General features: G+C 46.8%; 1 long non-coding RNA gene across 1 annotated transcript in view; it reads left to right on the top strand.

Moving 5' to 3' along the window:
• The first annotated feature begins 419 nt into the window (after window positions 1–419).
• LOC102385032 overlaps window positions 420–12227 on the top strand; it is a 22587-nt gene continuing 10779 nt past the window's right edge. Inside the window, exon 1 of the long non-coding RNA XR_324085.1 lies at window positions 420–440. This is a non-coding gene — a long non-coding RNA (uncharacterized LOC102385032). The remainder of the gene's footprint in view (window positions 441–12227) is intronic.

The following is a 12227-nucleotide window of genomic DNA, read 5'->3' as shown; positions in this document are numbered from 1 at the left end:
TGCTCCAGAAAGCAGGGCTGGCCTTGCCTCTCTGTTCCCTAGCCAGAGCAGTAAGGGCTGGCCAACAAGGGGGTGGGGGAACAAGCCCAGCTGGGGATGCAACTCAGTCTATAGGGGGGGTGGGGGAACTGCCCCCCGGCAAACCCCAGCTGGGGTCTGGGACCAGGGAAGAGGGTTAAACAACCCTTCCCCAGCTCAAACATACTACTGGCTGCAACTGTGGACTACAAATCCCAGAGATACCTGGAAGCAGGAAGAGGAAGTGATGAGCAACCCTGCAGAGTGCTGCTGCTGTAATTCTGAACTGCAAGTCCCAGAGACCTTGGGGGCAGCAGGAAGAGGAAATGAAAACACAGCCAGAGAGCTGTGCTCTAGCACCACCACCCCTAGCTTCTGGCCTGAGCAACTGCAGGCATGTGGCTGCATTTCCTGAATCAAAGGTACATGTCTGTTCAGTTCTGTTTCAATTTAATCTGTGCATTTTAGACTAACCCCCAAAGACTAAATCGATTCAGCCTCAGACTTTTTGACTGTCTGTGCCTAGCCCTGGAAAGATTGATAAGAAGCAGAGACAGACTTGAGCTAAAGAATTCAAACCTGAATTTGAACATTCCTAAATTACAGAGCGTACAGACTTGAAAATTCTTTTTAGTTCTCTTTACTAATAAGAATGTGATTGCAAATTGAGAAAATATAATTATGTTAGGAAATAAATCCACAGAAAGTAATCCAGGTATTGGAGAGATTTTCACAGAATTAAATAACTTAAGAGTGGTTCCTTGGAAAACAAACAGAATCAACCTCAATTCTCAATTATCTTTCATGAAACCCATGAAATAAATTGTATCAGAATTTGGCTCAATTTGGTTTAAGAATTTAAAGGAGATTTGTTTGGATCTTGCTGACATTAACAACATTTGTGGGAAAATGCCTGTTGTGCTTGGGGGTATCTGGACTAGGTTATGGGGACTAGTAAAATTAAAAGGACATATATGGTAGAGACAATGTGCAATGTTAATTTCCTGTGCCTTAATTAACTTTCAGAACCGGGTTCTAGAACTGAGTGAATCATTTAATTGACAAAATTGTTTTGTGTCCCATGTTTCACTTTATCTTCTCTGATGATCTGATATTATGTATGGATATTCTATTGCTGGTTATTTTTGAATTTTGGATACTATCCAAAGTTCATAAATAAGAAATAAAGGATTAATAAAGAAAAGACTGCATCTTCCGCAAGGGAATCCATGCCTTCTTTTATCTGGTCTGTTCTCTGGCTTCAAAGATTTTGGACTAGTGAACATATGCCCCCTTTTTCTCTACTTTCTAAGCATGATGGGTAATTGTGCTGCAAATAATCTAGGATTCCACTAATATTGGTAAAATTGTCAGAGTAATGATATCATAAGTATTAATTACCCTTCAACAATGTATATAAGCTGTTGTCTATGCTATCTTTTTGCCTTGGGCATATAAGATGGCACTCCAAGGAGTTGTTGCACTCCTTTCAATGATTGTAGAGCAGGACCACATTTTAATAGACAGGCTGCCTTGTAAGGCCTGCCCCAGTCATGATCCCACCTGCAGTCATGCAACATCCTTGTACAATAGCCATTACTGCATGCCCACAAAGTCATTACAGGAAAGCACTTCTGCATTTCACTGCTAGTGCTATGAAATGATTGTAATTGAAAAAAATTAGTGACATCCTCATCTCTTGTTCTTCATCTCCCTCTACCCTCCCATCCCTTCTTTATTTTCTCTTCTTCGGTTTGTTTGCACGTTTCTTTCCTTGCTGGGCCATTCTCCACTTTTTTGCCTCTTCTACCCTGCTGGCTTGTTCCTCTCACCTTCCCTGCACATGCCGACTGTCTGCTGGTTTTCCATCTCCTATAGACATTGCCTTCTGTTTTACTGATGGCTCCTGTCTCCTCTTCCAGTGGCAGCCTCAGTCCAACTGGTGGCTCTGGTCCTGAGCAAATAGTCTTTCTTCTTCACCTCCTCTTACATATGCCGTCCTTTGAAATAAGCAGCTGGAAACAAGGCAGAGGAGCCAGAACCATGTGACCTGCAGCTCCCTGGAAGCCACAAAATATTCTACAGACAGTCAGGGGTTCATGATCAAGTTAACGAATCTCTTTTGCAAAGTGACTGATGCTTATTGCTCTGTGGGTGGGAAGAGGGAAGGAACATTTATGAACAAAGATTGATTTTCTGCACCTGTGCTAGGATTACTTTGGGTTGTGTCGTACTGTAGGGTGAAACTATGCAGGCAAACTTTGAAGTCAAATGCTTAAAGCTGGAATCTTGCCTCTTGATTTGCAATGTGCTGGAACTGGTAGTGAAGCTTCCTTAGGTACCAGAGAGAGGCATTTATTCCTGACTGGCCTTTAACCAAGGTTCAGAAGGAGTAACATACCATTTCTGGCACTGAAGCTAAAGAAAAGTCTGTGGCAGAGATTAGAATGAGCAATACTGTTCATCTTCTTGCAGAACTCTTACCTGGCATTTTGACTGCCTTTACTAGTGGTAAAAATCTAATGGTTACATCTTCTTAAGAGCAATATATTGCCACCAGGTTATCAGTTTTTGATCATCCAGGAATTAATTACTAGAACACACACAGCAAAACTAAATCCAGAACAGAATGCTAAATCTCTATATGTCGGACAACAGAAAAATTAGGAATGAGCCCAGACTGGAATCCTATATATAAACTCCCACTGGACTTCAGGAAAATTTGGATTTGGATCTGGCCTTCATGTCTGAGCTGAATCTCTAAAAATGATCAAACAACTCACATTCATTTGCTCTGTTTACCTGCTTGAAATTATAGCTACCAGTTATCTCTATGTGTTTTAAAAACTATATCCATAAATGCTGGAACACATACTAGATCACACTGCCTTTTGTAGAGCTACAGCAAAGAGTTTGTTTTCTTGGCAAAAAGCCCTTCAAAGCTCACATTTGTCTGATAGTCATGCTCTTAATCTTAACTAAGGATATGTCGTGAAGAACAGCATTAAAAGAATGTACAAAGACAATTGTGCTGCTTAGGTGTGGGACAACTTTGGTATTTGCAAACTCTGGAGTTAACAAAGAGAATCAAACAACGAAATACCCACTTCCTTAGCTTGACTTTTTTGTTTGTTTTCTTGCATTTTCATGACACAAATCTGTAGTTAGATTGTGATTGACTGGAACTGAAAGAACAGGAGAATAGCATTGCACTCATGCATGACAGGTATGAAGCAGTATTCATTAACGTACCTTTGGATTTCCTTGCACTGTCTTCACGTTCACTACTGTTACATTTTAGGGTTCTGTACAAAAATACTTTAGCTCAGCAGTGCACAACCCCTGTTCGTGGGCCAAATGCAGCCCACAGAACTCCCCATCGGTTGGGAAATTTGGTGGTGGGAGCAGTGGCAGTACTGTCACTCTCCCTGCTGCCAAAATCCCATGTGCCACAGGGTGGGTCTGAGCAGGGCCGTGACCCTTCCCCCCTGCATGGCCAGATTGGAGCCAGGCCGCACTTTTTCCTTTCAACCTGCCAAGTTAGGACTGTGCTGCGCCCCTTTCTCCTCACAGGGCTGGGCCATGCCTCCTTCACCTGCGTGGTTGACTGGGGGCCAGGCCATGCTCCTCCTGCCCGCAGTGCTGGGCCATGCCCCCATCCCTCTGCCTGGCCAGGTTGGGGCTGGGCCATGCCTCCTTCCTCCCATGAGACCAGGCCGCCTCCCTTCCCCACACAGAGGGCTGGATTGGGGTCATGTTACAGCTCCTCCTCCCTGCAGAGCCAGGTTGAGGCTGGCCCAAGCCCCCTTTCACAGCATGACTGGATTGGGGCCAGGGTGTTTTCCTCCCTCCTCCACACAGCTAGATGGGTCTCCACCAGATCTAGTCTGCAAAGGAATCAGGCACTGCTCATCCAGCCCACTGGCCAAAAGGGATGAGCACCATTGCTCTAACCTATGCCACTGTACCAAGCAGGATGTAGCTCAGAGAGCCCTTGTGTATGCTTAGCTTTAATAAAAAAAGAAGAGAGGTGAATCCTTAAAAAAAGCTCTTTCACAGGTGATTTTTATTTTTTTTAGGGCTAGACTGGAATGGCATGTCTGACATGTCATAGTCTATATCAAGCTCCCAAACCAGATGCAGTGTACCCATGCTACTGCAGTATTGTGGCCAATACTCTGTGCTGTGAAACAGCGACTGGAATATTGACTGGACATGCTGCTTAGACAGTCCAGGTCTACCTCCTGTTTAGATGGGCATAATGTTTAATACCTGGCTTCAGTGTAAACTGCTCCATTCACAAGTTGAAATTTTGCTACCTTCAAATATTCTTTAGCATTTGGTTAATGAATGAATATCCTGTTAGTGAATATGCTTGCTAGAACATTTACCAAATACAAAGGGGATGGGAACCCAAGGAAAAAAATTTGCTTCCTCTCCACCCCCCCATAACTTAGCAAATCCTAAAGGACAAATTTGTTGAGGTATTTTGTCAGCCCTACCATGGGTGCACACATTAAGCATAGGTGTATCATTATTGTCGCCATTCCCTGCTAGTATCAATGGAGAAGTAAAAAAATCTTAAAAGATTATAGCAAGGGCCTAGAACATATATTATGCCCGTGTTGACGCCAGTCAGTGACAGTCTAGTCATGATTTAATTACAAAGGATCTGAATCTTTAAGTTACAAGCATCCTCAGATATGAAAAACCTGAAGTGCCAAACTGTGCTGGTTGCTTTACAGACACTTGTTGAAATCCCTCACTGAAGTGAATGGCAAAACTCAGTGGGCGTGTCTACATGAGATGCTACATTGCCTTATTGACAAGGTTTGGCAACTAGTTTATTGCTATAGTGACATAGCATCAGTGGGCACAAACCGTGATGCTGACGCTACTGTACAGTAGGGTCAGAAATGACCTGTGTGCTGCCGGGATGGTACAGTAAAGGCTATTACTGCACAGTCATTTAGTACTTGCTTTAGTGCTTGCTTTAGTATTTACTTTAGTACTGCACAGGGGGCACATGTAGATATACCCAGTGTCTTCAAGGGTGTCAGGATTTCTTCTGGGATTCCCAGAAACTCCAGAACAGGAGTCAGCAATGTTTTTTGGCTGAGTGCCCAAAACCCCCCACAACCTCGACTTGGAAGATGTCGGCATGCCAGGAGGGATGGCAAGGGAGCCAGAAGAGGCTCGAGCCTTCTTGTGGCAGCGCAGCCCCGGCCCTTTCCCTGCCATGTTCCCCAAGGTGTGCATGTAGCCGCTGCTGTCTGGAACCCAGTGCAGTGGCTTGCAGCCTCCCTGCCACCTGCTGCAAGCAGCTCGGGCTCTGGGCAGGCTCCTTCCACCTGCTGTGGAACCTGGGCTGCTTGTGCTGTGAGTAGCCCAGGCTCTGGGCATGTTCCTGTTGCCTGTCACAGAGCCTGGGTTGTTTGCAGCAGGGTTCACTGCCTGCTGCAAGCAGCCCGGGCTCCACGGTAGGTGGCAAGGGCCTGCCCAGAACCTGAGCTACTTGTAGCAGGCAGCTGCGAGGCTGCAAGTGGCTGCACAGGGTCCAGAGACCTGGCCTGGCTCATTGCTGCTGGTGGCTGCATGTGCATCTCAGGACACAAGGCAGGGAAGAGACTAAGGCTGTGCTGGTTCCAGCTCCTTCTTTGCTGTCTGTCCTGAGGCATGTGTGCAGCTGCTGGTGGCAATGCAGCCTCTTGCAGCCCTTAAGGCTAGGTACAGATATTCAAAAATCCTGAGGCAGACTTGATCTAAGTTGCACAGTTTTCTGTAAGTGGCACTGTTTAGATCAGTAGTGAACAGAACACACATTCATCCTTTGCCGGGGGTGGGAGGGGGAATGCAAATCTTAGGCTGGTTTAAAAATGCCGGAACCCAGTCTGTGTGTGCCAAACTTCTGTTCTGTTAAGGGTATAGACCAGTTTCCAATCACTTATACTGGCCTTGGCCTGAAGGTACAGGAAGTTACAGCACACCTAGCCCATTTCCACAAGATTGCTGACATTTGTTTCCCCATGGACAAGAAGCAGTGGCATATCTTGTGCCACTGCTACTTGTCCCTGGGGAATGTCTGTGCCATGTGCCACATGTGCTCTGGAGTGCAGCAGGTTACCCCAGGTGGGGTAGAGGAGACTGGAGCCAGCAACTGTGCTGGCCCCAAGAGCCTTACTTGGGGTCCCCAGCAGCCCTTATCTGGGCTCCGTCTGGCCAGGCTCAGTGTTTTTAGTGGTGCACTGGGTCTGTGGCACCACATACTGCACAGCTGTGCTCATCTGGACACGGCTCTGGATTTACTGTAAATTCTATTACTACCCAAGTTGGTCCTCAACCGCACCATGGAAAGAGAGAGCACAGTAATGGCAAAAAGGCACTTTCTCCCTCTCTCCTTATGCAGTCCTCACTGCACTGAGCTTGGGTCAGCCATAACCCCAGGGCCCAGATCTCTTGACTCTCAGTCCTACCCCTTTACCACACACTTCCTAAAGAACTTTAGCAGTAACATGAGTAATAAGTAGTCTTCTCCTCAATCCTCCCAGTCAGAGGCTGTGGCTGTCAGAGAGAGGAGTGCATCAAGGAGGTTAACCAAAGGCTTAGAAGATAGTGTCACCGTGTAGGCTCTGAATACCTCGACCTTGGTACCCAGTTCAGTGACAGCGGTCTACATGCAAGGGACAGTATTCACCTCACAAACAGAGGAAAGAAGCTCTTCACTATGAGATTCGCCAACTTGTTGAGGAGGACTTTAAAGCAGGCACGCCCGGGGTGGGGGAGAAGGTTCCACTGCTGTGCACAAATGCTCTAACCATGATGGCACAGGGAAGGGCGTTCAAGCAACGAATGTCCAGATAAGTTCTGACATCCTGAGTCACTGGCAGCGTGACACAAAACCTGAGACAACTAGGGGAGAACTCAGGTGTCTTTATGGGAATGCCAGAAGCATGGGAAATAAACAGGAGGAACTGGCACTACTTCTGGTAGATGAGGAATTTGATCTGATTGGGTTGATAGAAACCTGGTGGGACAACGCACATGATTGGGCAGTAAATATTAAGGGCTATAGGCTTTATAGGAAGGATCGGGTAGGAAAGAAGGGAGGAGGTGTGGCCTTCTATGTGAAAGAGCGATACCCCTCCCTGCAGGTCACGTTTGACAGCAGGGAAGAGTCCCTTGAGACCCTCTGGGTTAGGATACAAGGGGAATCAGGAGAGGGAGACCTAATAGTGGGAGTCTACTACAGACCTTCCTCCCAAGAAGAGGAGAGTGATTGGGCATTCTCTGGGGAACTGACTGAGGCAGCTAGCACTAGAGACATGATTGTCATGGGTGAATTCAGCTACCCTGACATCTGTCAGCTCCAGTAGGTCAGCCAACTTCTTGGCAACAATAGATCATCTGTTCCTGACACAGGTTGTGGATAGGCTTACTAGGGGTAAGGCCACTCTGGATTTAGTGCTGACCAAAGGGGAGGACATGATAGGAGACCTGAGGATTAGAGGTACCTTGGGCGACAGTGATCACTACCTGATTAGGTTCACCATCCGCTGTAAGATTGGGTAACAAGTCAGCAGAACAGAAGTCCTAGATTTCAGGAAGCCAGACTTTGGCAAACTCAGAAGGCTAGTTGGAGAGGCCCTCTGCGACCAGTGACTGGATGACTTGGGAGTTCAGGAACGGTGGTGCTTCCTTATGGAGGAAATTCTCACTGCTCAAAAGCAGGTCATCCCCACGCAGACAAAAAGTGGAAAAGGAGCTAAGAGACCTGCTTGGCTCAAAAGGGATATTAGGGAACTATTGAAAAAAAAAGAAAGAAGCATACAAGCAATGGAAGAATGGTTCAGCAACCAAAGAGGAATACACCTGTATTGTCAGGGTCTGCAGATATGAGGCATGGAGATCAAGCTGGCAACCAAAATAAAGGACAACAAAAAGTCCTTCTACAGATACATAGGGAGCAAAAAAAATTGGGCTCCACTGTGGGACCCCTACTGAATACTGAGGGGCAACCCACAGTCGATCCCTACGAAAAGGCAGAAGTCCTAAATACATACTTCACATTGGTATTCCTGAAATCAAATGGGGCTGTTCACCTGACCAGAGGCCCAGGAAATATAGGGAAGACAACAGACTACATGAAATCAGTCCTGAACAGGTGAAGCATCTCCTAGAACATTTGGACATTTTCAAGTCTGCTAGGCCAGATGACCTGCATCCGAGAGCCCTGAAAGAACTGGCTGAGATTATAGCAGCGTCACTGGCAAAATTGTTTGAAGAGTCATGGAACTCCAGAGTGGTCCCAGATGACTGGCAGAGGGCCAACGTGATCCTTTTTTAAGAAAGGGCAGAGGGATGACCCTGCAAGTTACAGACTGGTCAGTCTGACATTGGTCCTGGGAAAATTTTTTGAAAAATTTGTTAAGGAGGCCATCAATTACGAGCTGGTTACTGATGGGGTATTAAGAAGCAACCAGCATGGCTTTATTGAGGGTAGATCATGCCTGACCAACCTGATGTCCTTCTATTACTGGGTAACTAACTAACTGGATTGGGAACATGAAGTTGATATCATTTACTTAGACTTAAATAAAGCCTTTGATTCTGTTTCCCATGGGATTCTCTCAACCAAACCAGAGAGTGTGGAAGAATTCCTTCCCAGTTTCTTCCCAGTCACTACTATTAGGTCTTTTCCTTGCCATTGTTTTCTCCCTGTCTGTCAGTTTGGTTGCCCCAGGTTACTGCAGATGTGAGAAACTTCAGGTAGAGGGTGGGAATTCCACCTCTCTATTGTGTTAGCCCTGACCTCATGGGGTCAGAGGCTGGAGCCCATGTCACTCTTTTAGGTGACCAGTGATGCTTTTTAAATTGATCAGTCTGCATCAAACAACACCTGGTCTTGATCAGGTCTCAAAGGTGATGTCAAAAGGGCTATATAAGCTGCGATCCTCTGGGAGGTGGGGCAGCAGCCATGTTAAGTCACATACAGCTACTGTAACATCTGCAACTCACTGTCTCTCTCTCAGGATGCTGAGGATGCTGAAGTGAGTAAACTACCTGGAATTTATCTAGATATACAGCTTACTGTAATGTATCAATCAACTACTAAGCTGACACTGTTTGACACTGTTTGCTCTCCATTATTCTTTGATACTTCTTTATCTTGTACCCTTCCCCAAGCTTACCCTCTTTAACCAATAAAGCTCTCCACTATAACAAGCATGGTGGACTTGCTGGGAGAGGGATTGGGGCATGCCTTTAAGATCTCTATGTTCGTTTGACTAAGGGAGGCTACTCTTTGTGCTTCAGACTAAAGGAACCAGCCCACATTCTTGCAGTGGGTCAAGCACCCTCAAGGTCTACAAGGCCTGTGCACCCCAGGGGACACAGGGCCCAAATACAGACCAGACCCCTGAGTGGTGGCAGCAGTTACCCTAGGCTTGAGGCACTAGACATGAAGCACCACTGTGGAGGCACTTGCAGCTTGGTAGGTGGTTGGATGCAGTGAGGTGGGTGGCTCAGCACAGAAGTGCCCCCTACTGGTCCACCACAGAGGGTAGTGGATTGGACCAGTCTACAGTGAGGTGGGTGGACAACTGGCTCAGAGGCCAATCCCAGAGAGTTGTAAATCGATGGGATGGCCTCATCCTGGAGGGCCATCTCCAGTGGTGTCCTCCAGGGATCTGTGCTTGGATCTGTATTCTTAAACATACTTATTAATGACTTAGATGAGGGGGTGGAAAGCTCAGTGATTAAATTTTTCAGATGATACTAAGATGTGAAGAAACACAGGCACATCAGAGGATAGAGTAAAAATCCAGGATGACCTTGACAGACTGGTTTTATGGGCGGAACAGAATCAGATGAGGTTTAACAGGGGTTCTTCATCTGGGTAGGAAGAACCTTCACCATAACTACATGATAGGTGGTGGTTCACTGGCTGGCATGGCATCTGAACAGGACCTGGAGGGTCACAATCGACCAGATGAACATGAGTCAACAGTGCGATGAGGTTGCCAGAAGAGCAAATGGAAATCTGGCATGCATTAGCTGATGTATTACCAACAGATCCAGGGAGGTGCTCCTCCCTCTCCATTTGCTGTTGGTGAGGCCACAGCTGGAGTACTGTGTCCAGTTCTGGGCACCCCACTTCAAGAGGGATGTGGACAACATCGAGAGGGTCCAGGGGAGGGCCACCCACATGATCCGGGGTCAGCAGGGCAGACCCTACAATGAGAGGCTATGGGACCTAGCCTTCTCTGTTCAGCCTTCACAAGAGAAGGCTGAGGGAGGACCTTGTGACCATCTATAAACTCACTAGGGGGGCCCAGAAGGGTTTGGGGAAGACCCTGTTTCCCCTACCGCCCCCAGGGATAACAAGGAATAATGGCCACAAGTTGTTGGAGAGTAGGTTTAGATCTGTAGGAACTACTTCACAGTTAGGGCGGCTAGGATCTGGAACCAACTTCCAAGGGAAGTGGTGCTGGCTCCTACCCTGGGGGTCTTTAAGAAGCGGCTCGATGCCTACCTGGCTGGGGCCATTTGAGCCCAGTTTTCCTCCTGCCCAGGCAAGGGGTCGGACTTGAAGATCTACAAGGTCCCTTCCGACCCTAGTTCTATGATTCTATGATATGAAAGACCTGAGTGTATTGAGTTATTTTTCCTCTCTGCTCTCTATGCTGACTTTAATTCTAATCGCATGACTTTCCAAAGTTCAAAACTTTGAAAAAAGCTTTAATCTTAGATAGAAGAGATTTTTTCTAGGTACTTGCTCAGAATCCAGAATGACAGTCTTACTTTATTATTGTTCAAAATTGTTCTGTTTGCCAGGGTCACAGTGGGACACAATAAATTGTCACTTGTATGAACTCCAATATAGGATGATTTTTCATCATCATCAGGATCTATGGAGTTTTGTAACTTACTTGGAATGGATTAGAAAATGAAGTCCTTACTGCATGCATTCATGCACAGAGAGGTGGTTAGTCATGTTAGCCTGAAGTCAGGTAGAAGTTAGGGCATGATAGTACCTTAGGGACAAAGTAAGTTGCTATGAAAGTTCATGCCTCTGAAGCAGTTAGTCTCTATGGTGCAACCCTATCCTACCTTCTTCATGAATCCAGGAACTCATGGCAGAGGGCCCTGACTATTGACTGCCCAAGAAGTATACTGTGAAAGTGTGCCTATGAAAGTGGTTAAAGATCAGACATAGATTACTTAACTCTGCCTTACTACAACCAAGCTAGGCCTGGAAAGTAGGCTTAAAAAGGAAAGTCCAAAAGTTGAAAGATGGAAGGGAATGAAAGTGGAAAGGTAGGGACTTCTGCTTGCCTGTCTGAATATCTTAGGCTGGGCTGGACCATGCCTAGGTTCCCTTTTGATTTAAGAGCTGGAACATGAGCTAGGATAGTTTGTTACAGCTGGGACCCTGCCAGGGGATAAAAGCTGAGCCTGGCTCAACGAAACATATATTTGGTTTGCATTTTCACTGGACATTAGCAAAAGGTCTCTGTTACCTCAGAAGGGGAACTGAACCCCTTTCTAGTGAGTTGGCTGGAGGCTCAAGTCTTACCTATAGTGGATATAGACTAAAGATCGCATGGGAGAACTGAGGCAGGATGCTACCTTACATTAGAGGGGTCTGTACTAGGATGGGCTGTGAGGAGTGTGCAAAATGGGTCCTATTCGATTCAGATTTGGATTTGGCCCAAATCAGGGACAGAGCTTCAATTAATTGATTTGAATCACTGTCCCCGATTTGATTTGGCTGAATCTGAAGAGTTGATGCTGATTTGGACATAGACGCAGCTTTCAATGTTTTTTCTACACACCTCAAGGTACCAGGCACGGCTCATGGACACTGCGATGCTGGGGCAGATGGAGCATCTGACAGAAGTGTGTGTGCGTGTGTGTGTGTGTGGGGGGGAAGATCAAAACCTCCACAGCAAGGGAGGAATTGGGGGTGGCCCAGAGGTCCTGCCGTGCCCCTTTCAGGTCCGCCAGGGAGCATGCTGGGGGCCCCCCCATGTCTCCCCAGCTCAGGAATCAGCTGTGGGGGGACCCCAGGTAGGCCCCCAGACCAAGGAGGCACCAGTCGCCGAGCCTGGGGGATTTGGGGGGGCTGTCCTGCTTGCTCCCCAGAAGACCTGGAAGTGGACTAGAAGTGCTTCTGGTCCACTTCTTGGTCTGCTGCCGAGCACGCTGGG

This window comes from Alligator sinensis, unplaced genomic scaffold, assembly GCF_000455745.1.
Source record: "Alligator sinensis unplaced genomic scaffold, ASM45574v1 scaffold143_1, whole genome shotgun sequence".
Classification (NCBI taxonomy): domain Eukaryota; kingdom Metazoa; phylum Chordata; order Crocodylia; family Alligatoridae; genus Alligator; species Alligator sinensis.
This window is presented reverse-complemented; position numbering and strand designations above follow the sequence as displayed.